This window comes from Ursus americanus, chromosome 1 (assembly GCF_024610735.1).
Source record: "Ursus americanus isolate L20-20 chromosome 1, mUrsAme1.1.p, whole genome shotgun sequence".
In the NCBI taxonomy this organism is placed as follows: domain Eukaryota; kingdom Metazoa; phylum Chordata; class Mammalia; order Carnivora; family Ursidae; genus Ursus; species Ursus americanus.
Genome location: NC_142127.1, coordinates 102,015,304 through 102,029,021, shown reverse-complemented (window position 1 = coordinate 102,029,021; position 13,718 = coordinate 102,015,304).

Here is a 13,718-nt window from a genome sequence, read left to right as displayed (position 1 = left end):
GGATTCCTTCACAGTCAGGATGAGCTGGGAGAATAGGGAGGCTTCTCATGGCTGTTCCTAGCAAGCTCACCATCATTAAACCGCGCCCCTGAAGTTCCCCGTGAAAAATAAATCTCAGAAGTAGAGGAAGGAAAGGAAATTCCTTCTAGGAAATCCTCCAACACAGGATCGCCATCAGTTCCTCCTCTGTGAGGGCCCAGCCTCAGGTGGGCTCCCTTTGCAGGGCGGGCGGGATGAGCATTGTAAGCGCTGGGCTTGCAATCTCTCTCAGTTTTGCACATTGGATCATAGAAAAGACTTTGATTGGCTGCCCGTGGTCACATGCATTTTCTCCACCAGTCACTGAGGCCAGGAAAATGGGCTGCTGATTGGTCAGGCCTGGGTCAAGTCACCTCTGCGATGGATAAGATCGGGATCAGCGCCATGATTCATTCGGCATGGGCTCCCCCAATGGGCTTCTTTTACCAATCAACTGGGGAGGGGTGCTGGACCACACTTTCTGAAAACAGGCATCTCCAGACGTTAATGCCACTAAGTGCAAACAGAGCGACTTACCAGTTTCTTCGGAGCACGGGCCTTCCTTAATCCCTTGTTCCTTTAAAGATGAGCTCAAGCCACTGACCCCACTGGAAACAGATTGACCCCATGGAAAGTAGCGCAGACATGTAACCCAGCTCAGCACTGGCTTCAAACCCTTTGCCGTTTTTGTGCTTGTTACATACATCAATGCCTTGGAGCTCCTCAGAATCCAAGGTATGTAAGAGGGTATAGGGATAGATATTTTAATATAAGGAAATCAAGTCAAAAGCCCCTGAGGGCACAGGGCACAAGGCCGCTAGGTGGCAGTGTGGACGTTGATGGAAGGCCTGCTGGCATCCATTCTGGGACCCCATCCTGGTGCTCTTTTGAGACAAGAGCCTCCCAGCTTGCTCCCCTGACGTGATGGATGGTGCAGTGACAAATTGAGCTTGAACCTGCCATCAAGACAGCTTGGGATTCATTAGCAGAATTTGGAGTTGAATTGGAAATGCTAATTTCAGGACATCCAAGCAGTTCATTCTGGCTGGCATTTCTCATGTTGCTCTGGAGGCTGCTGACAAATGAGGGGCCCGAACACGGAACAGTAAAGGACAAGAGTGGAGTTGGTGTGACCCCTGAGACAGACAACATCAACATTTCCTTCCCAGCATCTTTTCTTCCCTGGGGCTAAATACTCCCATTAACTGGAGGTTCCATTTTTAGGGTTAAATTGAATTGTAAAACTCTGATATTGTAATTTATAGTAAGAAATACGCATTTGGGGGCGCCTGGGTGGCGCAGTCGTTAAGCGTCTGCCTTTGGCTCAGGGCGTGATCCCAGTGTTCTGGGATCGAGCCCCACGTCAGGCTCCTCCGCTGGGAGCCTGCTTCTTCCTCTCCCACTCCCCCTGCTTGTGTTCCCTCTCTCGCTGGCTGTCTCTATCTCTGTCAAATAAATAAATAAAATCTTAAAAAAAAAAAAAAAGAACTACGCATTTGATCTCTGTTCCTGTCCCCAGGCTCAGAGCTCCTAAAATCCTTGGAATTTCCCAAGGGAGGAGAGAGATCAAAGTGCCTTTTGTTACGTTAATGAGGTGGCTGGGCCTGCACCTCGGCTGGGAACCAGTTGCCAGGAGAACCGAACTCTGGGGGAGAGGGGAGGGCCTAGAGCTTGAGTTCAATCGCCAACGGGCAATGATTTAATCAGTCACGCCTGTGTAACGGAGCCTCCATAGAAACTCCAAAGGACACAGTTGGGAGAGATTCCAGGTGAGTGGACACGGGTAGGTTCGGGGACAGCAGTGCTGGGGAGGGAGCGTGGGAGCTCCCCGCCCATCCCTGTACATCTTTCCTTTTACCGTAAACCAGTAATTTAGTAGGTAAAATGTTTCTCCGAGTTCGGAGCTTCTCCAGCAAATGAATCAGTCCCAAGGAGGGGGTCATGGGAATCTCCCATCTCTAGCCAGTCGGTCAGGGGCACAGGGGACAACTGGGCTTGGGACAGGCAGATCAGCAGTCCTGTGGGCCTTAGCGCTCACCCTGCGGGGTGTGACGCTGTCGCTGTCTCGGGGTAGCGTCAGCGTGGACTTGAGGCAAAGACTCCCGGCTGGTGTGGGCACAGGTGCTTGGTGGTGATGGTGTGGGAGAGACACACACGCCTTGGAATCGGGGATCTGAACTCTTAAAAACTTAGTTCTTGCCAAACATCCACTTCTGGGAAGCTGGAGTAAGTGTCAATTCCTCCTGCCTGTAGGACACAAACATTTAGAGACTCTGAGAGGTAGAGAAAGCAGACCAGAGCGAATGTCCTGGCCTCCCTTTCTGCCGTGTACATCCCAGATTTGGACTGAAAAGCCAGTAACTTGGACAGGTGCAGACAAACAAAAACCCCAACGACAACCTGCTTTCTCTGGCAAAGACCAAGAAAGGGCAGTCTATTAAGATAGAAAAGTAGAGGGGCGCCTGGATGGCTCGGTCCGTTAAGCAGCCAGCTCTTGATTTCGGCTCAGGTCATGATCTAAGGGTCCTGGGAATGAGCCCCGCATTGGACCCCACGCTTCGCAGGGAGTCTGCTTGAGGATTCTCTCCCTCTCTCTCTACCCCTCCCCAGTGCACGTGCACTCTCTGTCTAAAGTAAGTAAATAAATCTTAAAAAAAATAATAATAAAGAAAGAAAAATAGACAATCACTGCTCTACTCCAGCCAAACACCAAAGAAAATACTGCAGCCCCGCACCACTTACCCCACTAGCGAAGGCAGAGCGGGATGACCTAGACCCCAGCCAGGCTCTGAGACTCTCCAACATCCCGGAAGGCAGGTTTCAGAGAAGGTGAAGTAAGAAGCTGGGGCTTTCAACCCCACCCAGCAGAAATGAGGCACCCACCCTTCTCCCCGGGGGGAGAGTCAAAGCAGGCCTGTTGGAGAGTCAAGACTTTCTCTTCCCCTCCGTGGAGATGAAGCCACCCCCTCTTGGTGTCAGTGGAGACTACCTGGGGACAATACAGGGCATCACTGTCTGTCCCAGGCAAGGAGGTATGATAGGAGCTGACACCTTGCAGGTGCCTGAACTCCTGACCCTTCACAGCAGTAGCAAGGAGCCCCCCTCCTTGGGTATCCCTGGCAAGGTGGCACCCCTGCTTCCCTGACGGGCGTGATTTCAGAGAAAGCCAGCCAGAATAGGTTTATTTTTATTTTATTTTTTTACTTGAGAGAGAGAGAGCAAGAGCACAAGCAGGGGGAGGGATAGAGGAAGAAGCAGGCTCCGCGCCGAGCAGGGAGCCTGATGTGGGACTTGATCCCAGGACCCTGGGGTCATGACCTGAGCGGAAGGCAGGTGCTTAACTGACTGAGCCACTCAGACGCCCAGAACAGGTTTAAATGAAATCCGGGGTCTCAGAACAGACCACCCAAAAGGGCCAGGTTTCAGTGGAAAATCACTCACCATATCGAGAACCAGGAAGGACTCAACTGAATGAAAAGAGTCAATCAGTAGACGCCAGAATCGAGATGACGGATATGCTCGTAACGTCTGACATGGGAGTAGGGACGGCACCCGTGGAGACGCGGGATGGTCACACGCCGCTGGTGGGATGTAAAGGGAGCCATCCAAGGCTGGAAAAGAGTCAGACAGTTTCTTTAAAAATGAAACATGCAGCTTCTGTAGGATCCTGCCGCCGCCCTCTTGGCCGTTCATCCAAGAGAAAGGAAAACCCCGACCCAAATGTCCGCAGCTCTTGATTTGTAAAAGCTCAGTCAGTCGGGGCCAGAGCAGGTCACCAGGGTCTGGGTGGCTTGTAAGCCCCAGAAAGTCATTCTGTTCTGGAGGCTGAAAATCTGAGATCGGGGTGCCAGCATGGCTGGGTTCTGGTGAGACCCCTTCCTGGCTGCAGGTGGTTATTTCCTCGGTGCTTCTTCACGGGGTGGAGAGCGACAGTGTTCTTTGGGGTCTCTTTAATAAAAGGCACTAATCCCATTCGTGAGGGCTCTGTCCTCCTGTAATCACCTCCCGAAGGCTCTGCCTCCCAAAGCCATCACGTGTGGAGGTCGGACTTCAACGTGGGGTTTCGGGGGGGGCACAGACATTCGATCCATACCGAGCCCCCAGATGTTCTCTAACGTGGCTTGGCCGCACAGACGGTGGTACAGCCATGCGGTGGAATATACACGCAGCCGTGACCAGAGCTCTTGGTAGACGACCCGGCAGAAGTTCCAGGGAACGGTACTGAGTGAACAAAGCCCATCCCCAAAGCTTCCGTGCTGTAGGACTCCGTTCATATAAAGTTCTCGAAATGACACAGTCGTAGAAGTGGAGGACTGATGAGTGGTTGCCGGGCGTCAAGGAGGCCGGGGTGAAGGAGGGAAGTCGGTGGGGTACGGAAGGACGGCTTGAGGGCTCGGGGGATGGAAATGTGCTGTGTTGTCTGCATCGATGTCAATACACTGGTGTGGTATTAGTGTCTTACAGGATGGCGTCTCGGGGAAAGTGGGTAAAAGGTACACAGGATTACTCTGTACCGTTTCTTACAAGTACACGGGAAGCCACACTGATCTCAAAATTTAAAGTTTAATAATAAAACAAAACTACCCACCTCCTTCTGCTTTCAGCTGGAAAGGTGACGTGGTTGGGATGTCTCTAGAACCTAGCATGGTCCCTCTTAATACATTTAATAAGTGTCTGCTGAACCGAAAAGCTTGGTACAAAATGGATCATAGGTCAGAAAGCCCCCAAGGATTTTGTCTACTGAACCATCAGCGTCCTGTGTCCTGTCCCATTTACTCGAGCGTCCTTGGGGACAGGTTAGGTGGGGCCATGCTATGAGATAAAACCTCCTACTGGTTTTTATTTCTTGGGCAAGTTACTTGAATGTGTGTGTGTGTGTGTGTATACATATATATACGTATGTTTTATATATATATAAAATCTAAAATTCTCTTCAATGTTCTAAATCAGTGGATAAATTTGTTAAGGTTTCAAATTTAAATAAAGAATTTGTAAAGGTTTCAAATTTAAATAAAGGGTCTAAACTCATTTATCAGTCACATAATGTGAAAGAGAGAAAGAAGGTGATCACACTAAGAGACCTTACGTTCTTTTAAATATTACAAGCATATTGTTACCTGTTATTTACAGATTTGGTTTTGACTTCTTAAAACCTTTTTATTTAATGCTAAACCTTTCCGGAGTTGGCAATGTATGACATGAAGGAAACATGGTCCACTGCACGTCCCAGTTCTCTGAGATAATTTAGACCCAGAGACTCTGCCTGTGTAAGAGTTCTCCTGCTGTCGACACCCACTCACTGAGCCGAGAGTGTCTTTTTAGAGTCACCGGCTCATGAGCTACCAGGCTATAAAGGAGTTGGTCTCACAGCTCACGGAGCCCCTGGTCCAGGAGTCAAGGTACACACGTTGCTTTTTTCTCATCTAAATGTCAGATGTCAGCAGCTCCCACCTGCAATGTTTACTCGTTTGCAGTTTGTGTTTCTTTTTCATTCTTTAGATATTTAAATATGTTTTCAATCAAGCTTTACAGATCTTTGAACTTTCCAGTCATCTAACTGATGTATGTGTGTATTTTCCTTAGAATTTAAAGACATCTGAATTTGATGTGGTCTTACATGTAAAACTACTGCTTAGAATGATGCAATTCTTGTGACTATCTTAAATGCTAACCGGATGACTTGGGGCATCCCACACAACATCCTTTGGGTCGTGGGTCCCAGCATTCGAGGCCATTCTGACCCTGTCCTCCTCATATAAGTCCTCATACATTTTCTTATAGCTTGTCTGACACGATTCCCTAGTGGTGGGAAAGGGGGCAGGATTCAGGCAGGAACCCCCTCCAGGAACAAAGGGGGTGCATTTTAGTGAATCACTTGCAATGGGAGATGGAGCGTCCAAGAGAGGAGCTCTCGCGGTGATGTCATTTTTATGGTCTGTTGTGTTGACGCTCTTGTTCTGTGACCTTTACGTGGCATGGCTCTTGCGGAGATGAGCATGAGAAGGAGAGATTCATGTTGTGAAGACAGCACTGAATTCAGAGCCAAGAGACGGAGCGGTTGCTCCCATGACTGAGCACTCTGCCTTCTCGGGCAGGCCACTTCACTTCTGAGCTTACTCTCTAAAGCTGGTTCAATTAAAAATCTCACAGAACGATTGCGAGATACAAAGGAGAGAGAAATATGAGGACTACCATCCCCAAATGTTGAGTGCATTCATCCTTAGACTCTTACGGTACACTCACGGAATCCACAGATTTCAATATGGCAGACACCGACTTGCAGATGACTCCATTCCCTCCTGTGCACAGAATTGTTTTTCCCCAAGATCGTTCTGGCAATCCCTGCTCTGAGTGCTCCCCACCAGGGGGGAAGCTTAATGGAGTCTGGCCTATTATGTGTTCCATGCTTAATGCTTACCCGGAAGTTAGGAGTGAGGAGAGAAGGGTCTTTATTCTTCAGTGGTGTCCCAAAGCGACCACCATCTGTTTTTGGGCTCAAGCTCCATCGAGGGTGCTGTTTCCACTTGGCCTCATGATACTTGTCTCCTGTATTAAATACACGTGTCCCCGTCTCTTCCATGGCCCAGTACCAGCTATCGCCAGAAGCTCTGTGGCTTCTCTCCTCTCCTGCTCAATGTCCTGTAAAACCAGTCTAGTTTACTTACGATACCTTTTTCAACACTCAGCCTTGGCCTTGGCCTCTACCACTTAGCTAAAGATGACTCCTCAACACTCCCTAGTGATGTCTTAGTGACAAACCTCAGGGTCTTTTCTTAATCTTGCGTGGTCCCCCTGTTGCCTTGGAAACAGTAGGCAGCCTTGCCTTCCAGAAGGAAGCTCTCTCTCCCCTCTGCGTACATGATTTCCTGTACCTGGGCCCCCAGTCCCCTCTGTTTTCAACTCCACTCCCCATCTACCGGCCACATTCTCCAAGGGTCTCCCGCACGTCCTCTGTTTGCTCGAAGTTTTTCTACGCGTTCTTCCTTGGGCCATCAAATCCTCCCATGACTTCAACCACCACCTCTATTCAGTGACTGAGAGGCGACCTCTCCATTGTTTTAATTGCCAGGTGCGTATAAAATACGTCGTATAGAGCTGCAAAGATAAACTATATGTGGCTTAATTCTCCAGGAAAGGTGGGAGACAAGGGGGCGTTAAAAAGGCTGTAAGGAAGGCATTAAAAAGAACGTAGGCCCCAAAGAAATTCCGTGTAATTATGTTTGCTACCTCTTTAAAAATCCTTAAACGGGGGCGCCTGGGTGACTCAGTGGGCCGAGCATTCCAGTCCTGATCCCAGCTCAGGTCTTGATCTCAGGATTGTGAGTTCAAGCCCCGCATTGGGCTCCATGCTGGGTATGGAGCCTACTTAAAACAAAACAAAAACAAGCAAATGAAAATTCTTAAGCTGACTGAAAAAAAAATCCATTCATATATATATATAGTTAAATTTAAGAGGCTCTGTTAGTCAGCTCAGGCTGCCATGACCACATACCACAGACTGGGGGCTTCAACCACAGAAATTTATTTCCCACACTCGTTCAGGCTGGAAGTCTCCGATCAAAGTGCCCGACTTGGTTTCTGGTGACGCCCCTCTTCCTGGCTCACAGACGGCGGCCTTCTTGCCGTGTGCCCGCATGGCAGGGGGTGGGGACAGGGGGGAGAGAGAGATCTGGTATTTCTGCCTCTTCTTATAAAGACACCCGTCCTACTGGGGCCCTTATCCCCATTTAACCTCAATGACCTCCCTAAAGACTTTTCACACATATAGTCACCCTGGGGCTGGGGCTTCAAAATAGGAATTTGCGAGAGACACAATTCAGTCCATGGCAGAAGCCCCTTGTGTGCCCGGAAGCTGCAGCTGGTGTGTGGGGTTAAGAGTATGTAGTTTGTGACCTGCTGAACGAGGGGACACCAGCCAAGCACCGGGGTGGGCAGGCAAAGGCAGCTCCCTCAGCATCCCAGCTCCCGCTTAGGGCAAGTGAGACCCACCTTGGAGAAATTTGGACTGAAGGGGAAATTTCAATATACCCACACAGAGGAAGGAGAGTCACCGGATTTATTACTTCTAGATCCCAGGATCTAGAAGTGAGCTGGGGAAGGGCATGACCTCGTCCCAGGTCATGAGCAGGCAGGGGACAAACAGCAGGGTGGTAAGCAACTGTTCCTTGTAAGGTGGTTGGAGAAGGGGTCACTGACTTTTCTCAGACTTAACTCTAAGTGGTTATTTTAAAACGTCCCCCTGGAAAAGGGCAGTGGGAATTTATGGTGGAAATCCTGAACTCCAGCCCTTGTCTAAAGGTCCAGACCCTGGGTCTGATCAGGGTTACCAAACTAAAATGCCTACCCAGCTTCTCAGAAAAATAAATGCTGTTTTCTTCAAAAGTTGCTTTTCTCATCACACACTAAAACAAAAGTGACCTATCTGAAATGCCTAATGTAAAAAGTTATAATTAAAAGTAATGCAAGAAATTAGAAATAAAAGAATAAACAAAGCTGTAGCAACTCCATACGAACAGAGAAAGAAGAAAAAAATACATGAAATAAAAACGCATGAAGGTAAAGGAAAAATTAATGGGACAAAGGACCATTTTTAATTGCTGACAGATCTCGTTCACAGTAACATACAACTGCTATGACTCCTTTTTCTCTGAATAATATTATATCAAAATTAAAAGGTCAAAAACTGAGAAGTATCAGCTAGAAATGAAACGGCAGGGGGAGGCGATTACACAGCCATGGGGTAGAATTTCAGGAATGACGGTGTTCCGTGGCCATATTGTGAAGATAATGTGCCCCGAAAGGAATAAGATGATACTCGCTTTTCATTATGGGAGGGCTTGATCAAGATCTATCAGACATTAAAGGGATTTTTCTGCAGGTCGACCATGAATAACTCACTCAGATCCTGCTTGCCTCCCCCACCCAGGCTCCGCGGGTGAATTGTCGGGGCTGGAACAGAAGCGCGTGAAGGACGGGGAAGGCTCTCTGGCCTCCGACGGACAATCTGATGTGCGGGCCACTTAGCTTCCCCAAGTATTGAGCTGTTGATGGTCAGAGTACTTACAGAAATTCCGAATCTGGCGGCTCTGTGAGTAAGAGGAAGGTAGGCAATGGATGATACAGACCTGGAACTTCACAAGAATGTTTGAAAAGATGCCTAGGAGAACCCTGAAATTCATCAGGAAGTGTATTTTTGAGAGGAAATGGGACAGGATTCTCAGTTTCAGATTCACCTGTGGGGAGAGGTCACCCCAAGGGCATCAGGTTTTATCGACTGCAGGCAGAACCGGGATAGAAAAAAGGAGGTAACATCCTCCCTCCCTCAATGGAAGACTTGGGAGTCGCCAGCAGTGGCGCCCCGGGGAAATGTTTGCGCAGAGATGTCATTAATGGAGAGAGAAAGGACTCCTTGATCAGGTTTCCTTTGTTTTGCTTCACCTTATTTGTGTGTTCCTCTCCTCGGGGCTAAAATGTTTTTCTTCCTTCAGTTTCTGTGTAAATGAGGATTGTGTGTGTGTGTCTGAAGGGAGCAGGGAGCCAGGGTCCAGGTTCTAACACTTCCCATCTACCCTGGGGCGGGGGTGGGGGGGTGGGTTGTCCCTGAGGGACACTAGCCTGCAGGACATAAAAGGCCATTATTCTGTTAGGGGCCAGGCCACTAGTGGGGCAGTGGCTCCCTGCAGGCTTGTTCGGTTAGATTGGAATGCAGAATGCAGCCTGAGACCTTGGGCCTAAACTGAGTTTTTCACTCCCCCAAGAGTCTAAATCTGGGGACAAGTGCTCTGTGCCTATAGAGAACGGATGAAATAAATGAAACTTTTGCGTCTTTATAAAGAAGTCCTCAATTCAGTTGCCCTAAAACTGACGATTTTTACCTGAAGTGGACAGGAGAGAGTGATACATATTAGCCCAACTCACAGAGGCTGATGTACAAAACCGGAATGAGTCTTTCTGAATTAATAATGAGGATGTTGCGTGGAACAGGACTGATTTTTCACAAGCCCCCACATCTTCTCACTCCAACTAATCCCATTCTTTGTCTCCTTAAGAGCTGGCACCCACACAGTGAGAGTGGGACAGAAACACGGGAATTGAAGGTGATGGGGTACTTGGTGGGAGAGGACGCGCAGGCTCCGTGGATGCTGACGTGTGGATGAAGAGGCTGGGTCAGAGTCTCAGACAGCAGCAGGGTGCGCACTGCTTCCTGAGAAAGACACACAGAGTTGGTGCGAGGAGGCTAAGGAAATTCTAAGAAAGTAAATACATCTGCAGAATGTTCAACCGTGGTCAGTTCTGTACACAGGAAAGGCTTTATAGCTGATGGGAAAACGTAAGCCATGAATTAGGTACACGTGGGCATTTTTGAAGGCAGGGTAGGCTAGGACTCTGCTTACAGCTTTAAAGGTACAGAACCAGAGGCCCTTCCAGTAACTAGAAGAAGCCACGGGGGCCACGGATTAACGAAGCCTGCGGCTTTTATGATGGCCGTCCGGGTAAGGACCGACAGGGTTTGGAAGTATTCCGCACGTTCATGAGGTTGTCTCCCCTCTACAGACAGACCTGTGGTTAACCTCCTGCGCTCACAGACCCACCGGCTCATCTGGGAGTCTCGTGGGCAATCGTGAGGAGCCCCAAGGGAAGGTTCGTCTGTGACCTTGCTTCTCTCACTGGGATGATTGGGGCGGCGGGATTTTTCTCGCAAGGTGCTGGCTGCACGTCTGAACATTCCCAAGACTTTCAGCTATCCCCATGTTCTCTCCTGGCGACTTCCACTCGTTCACCGAGAGGATGCTCCACGCATGGCCCGACGGACCCTGGGGAGCCCCTTGCCTGCTGTCAGTGGGGGAACCACACTGTTCTCCTGGGTCTACGAGCCATTAAGCAAAATCCTTCTTTCCACTTGACACAGATCGTCATTGTGGACAACCTCAGGTCGTGCGGTGAAACCAGCCTCCTCAGTCAACATTTCGGGGGAGAACTATGTGGGCGGAAGCGAGGCTGCTGTGTGCGTTTTAACATCAATAATCGTCTGTTCTTGGCTGTCAGTCTTGGTGGTGGAGGTTTCCAGGCCGGGCACCTGAGCTGAGGAGTTCCCTTCGTGGACCCGTCCGGAGAAGGAGGACAGAGAGCTGGGGGCGGGGGCAGTGGGCTCTGGCCCCCTCCCCACTTTGTCATGTCAAGGCTTGTGTCTGTTTTATACACCACACCACTGCAAAAACTTCTGTTTAAAACAGTTTCAGAGGCTGGGACCCCTGGCTCAGTTGGAAGGGCCTATGACTCTCAGTCTCAGGGTTGTAAGCTCGAACCCCACGTTGGGTGTAGAGATTATTTAAAAATAAAATCTTTAAAAAAATAAGCAATAAAAAGGTTTCGGGGGCTAAAAAGTGTTTGCCAACATGGGCTTTGAGTAGTTGATGGTGTAAAAACAGACAGCCCCGTCTCCTAGGCGTTAACTGCCCCATTGGTTGAATTCCTGGTTGCTCTGCCGTTCTGACTCTCCGTCTTGGACATGCCACTGGGAAGAGCTGGCGCTCGAAGCTGCTAGCTGGCATGCTTGTCGGTCAGCTACTAGACCCCTCCCCCCAAACTGCTGAGCTATAGGAAGTTCCGTGTGTGGGGCACGGAGATCTGTCTCAGAGCATGCACTTGCCCCTAAATCATAACCCTTGCGTTCTGGTGACAGATCCGTGGTGTGGTAGTAAACATTTAACAAGTGAATTTTCTGGGCGCGGGGTGCAGGGGGGAAGCCTCGGTTTGCAGCGCTTAGTGATTACTGTGGTGTAAACACTCCCCATGATGTCGATTGCAATCTACCCACCTGGTATCCCTAAAGCAGAGCTGGGAAGAGAGTCCGTAACATATTGTTACAGAGTCTAGTTGCATCTCATAGATACAAAGGGCATAAATAACTTCAAAGCAGAGATAAGTAATACGGAGTCAAATATTGGGAAAGGGATAAGTTTTGAACATTTGTTACCTTCGTCCTTAATATGATTTATATAATTGCACATTTGCATCATTTAATTTATAAAATGGCTATCTATACAGAGCTGGCCAAATTCCGGAGAGTCCCACAGTCGGCTCTCGCCGGCGGGGTACTTGGTGGCTCGGGTTCCAGGTTACCTCCGAGGGACACACTGCTGGGAAGTAACAAACTGTTTGGTCAAGCCTCGAGACACTTGGGTTCCCTGGTCTGGAGAGTGACGGGGGGGTGGGGCGTCATATTCTGCCATATGGAGTCTGAGAGTCTCGGCATGAGGGTGAATCCAAGGTGACCTGTTCCTGCTTTTGCAGAAAGTTGTAGCAGACACTTTTTCTCAAATTGTGAAATGAACAATTTTCATTCGAGGCAAAAAATCACCATGATAAGTTCTGCAACTCCACCAGGCATCACTAATTCTAAATTTAGAAGGTTGAGGAGGTTTTGGGGAGACTTGCAGCACCTTCTGTTTACCCATGGGAGGACACTGTGGAATCAACTGCCCATGGACAAAAGCAGGTGTCCCAGGGGCTCAGAGAGGCAATCAGACCAGATGTTCTTCCCCTCAGCCAAGGGATGAGAAGGAGTCCAGGAGCCTTTGCGGAATCCCAGAGCTGGAAGCCAGAGGAGACTCTGGGGAACTTTCCCGGCCCGACGCCACAGACCCAGGGAGCCAGCTGGCCATGGGTTCTGTAACGTGAAACCAGCGATGGGAATGACAGTGGAGCCTGGAAAATCCGTATTTATTATGATTTTGTCCCACGGATTACTTTACCACCTACTAATTGTTTTGCTTCTCTGTGGGATTTTATGGTAGACTTGCTTCTAAGGCCAAGAAAGGACAGCCTTTCCAGCTTCCCGCTGAAAGGTGCTGCCTGTCGACAGGATTTGCTTTTTCTCAATCTGCCGAGGGAAGGGTTGGGGAGTGGCTGTCTCCAAATTGGATCTCCAGCCTGAGGGGTTTCACATTAGACCCATTGTTTATTCATGAGCTGTGGTTTTTTTTAAGCTATAAAGTACACCGATCGCCTGAGGGTGTCTGCATCATAGACTTTTACTAAGCAGAGCATCATGGGGCTCTTGAATTCTTAGATAACAGGAAAACAACTCTTGTGGGCTGTCTGTGGTGTGACCTTGACTTCACCGTCCATGGAAAGGATTGCTGGGGTCCCCAGCCACACTCTGGCAAATGCCCTTTAGTTTCCTAAAGAGACTGTGCCCCGTGCCGGTCGTGAACATTTTCTTCTGTTGGGGTTCCCCCCACCATGATGCAGTTCATTCTGAAATATTTTGATTGACTTTCAGATCCTGCACCCCCATCTCAAGTCCTCTGCCACTCTAGAAAACCTGGCAGTCAGGCAGCCCTGAATTATCCATGAATACAAATAACAATTCAAACCCCAAAATACCTCCCTTCTGAATGCAAGGGTGAACCATGCCTTTGGACAATGACAGCATGTTCCAGAGTGCAATGTGCGAAGGTTTTTGTGTGCACACTTGTCAACTATCGAAACGTGCTCACCCATGCTGAACTGAAGAATTTTTCAAAAAGGAAATCATCAAAAAGAGCGCTGGAGTTAACGGGAATGGAGAGAAGCCCTTCAAAGCGGAGATTTTTAGTGAATGCTTATAAGTATAGGCATAGTGAAGATGACCGCGATTTTAATTAAAAAAATAATTTATGTCTCTTTGGGCTTCCTTTGAAAATAATGTTCATCTC